The following is a 693-nucleotide window of genomic DNA, read 5'->3' as shown; positions in this document are numbered from 1 at the left end:
GAGAGAGAGAGAGAGAGAGAGAGAGAGAGAAAGAGATAGAGAGAGAGATGTCATCATCATATAATGTCCATTTTCCATGCTTGCATGGGTTGACTGGTTTAACAGAGGCTGACCAGCTGAAGAGCTGCCTAGACTGTTTCTGCATGGTTTCTACAACTGGGTGCCCTTCCTAATACCAACTGCTTTTGTAAAACCTAGTAAGCCAGTGACTGTGACTGGCCAGTCAGAAACCTGCAACCAACAATGATATTCTTGACAAAATGCAATATATAATAAAATAAAATAAATACATAGAATAGTTACAGTTTAACATTTCCACCAAACACTTCCACATTTAATTGTATGTATGTCATCATCATCATCGTTTAACATCTGCTTCCCATGCTAGCATGGGCTGGATGATTTGACTGAAGACTGGCAAACCAGATGGCTGCACCAGGTTCCAATCTGATCTGGCAGAGTTTCTACAGCTGGATGCCCTTCCTTAACACCAACCACTCCAAGAGTGTAGTGGATGCTTTTACATGCCACCAGCACGAGGGCCAGCCAGGCAGCACTGGCGACAGCCATGCTCAACTGGTGTTTTTTATGTGCCACCTGCACAGGAGCCAGTCCAGCAGCACTGGCAACGACCTCGCTTGAATGTTTTATATGTATATATATATATATATATATATATATATATATATATAT

The 693-nt window shown here is 42.0% G+C and overlaps 1 protein-coding gene across 1 annotated transcript in view; it reads right to left on the bottom strand.

Moving 5' to 3' along the window:
- Positions 1 to 693, bottom strand: part of LOC106882548 (low-density lipoprotein receptor-related protein 4) — a 461,294-nt gene that overhangs the window by 202,528 nt on the left and 258,073 nt on the right. The gene's annotated exons all lie outside the window — the stretch shown is intronic.

The sequence above is a fragment of the Octopus bimaculoides genome, chromosome 6 (assembly GCF_001194135.2).
Source record: "Octopus bimaculoides isolate UCB-OBI-ISO-001 chromosome 6, ASM119413v2, whole genome shotgun sequence".
NCBI lineage: Eukaryota > Metazoa > Mollusca > Cephalopoda > Octopoda > Octopodidae > Octopus > Octopus bimaculoides.
This window is presented reverse-complemented; position numbering and strand designations above follow the sequence as displayed.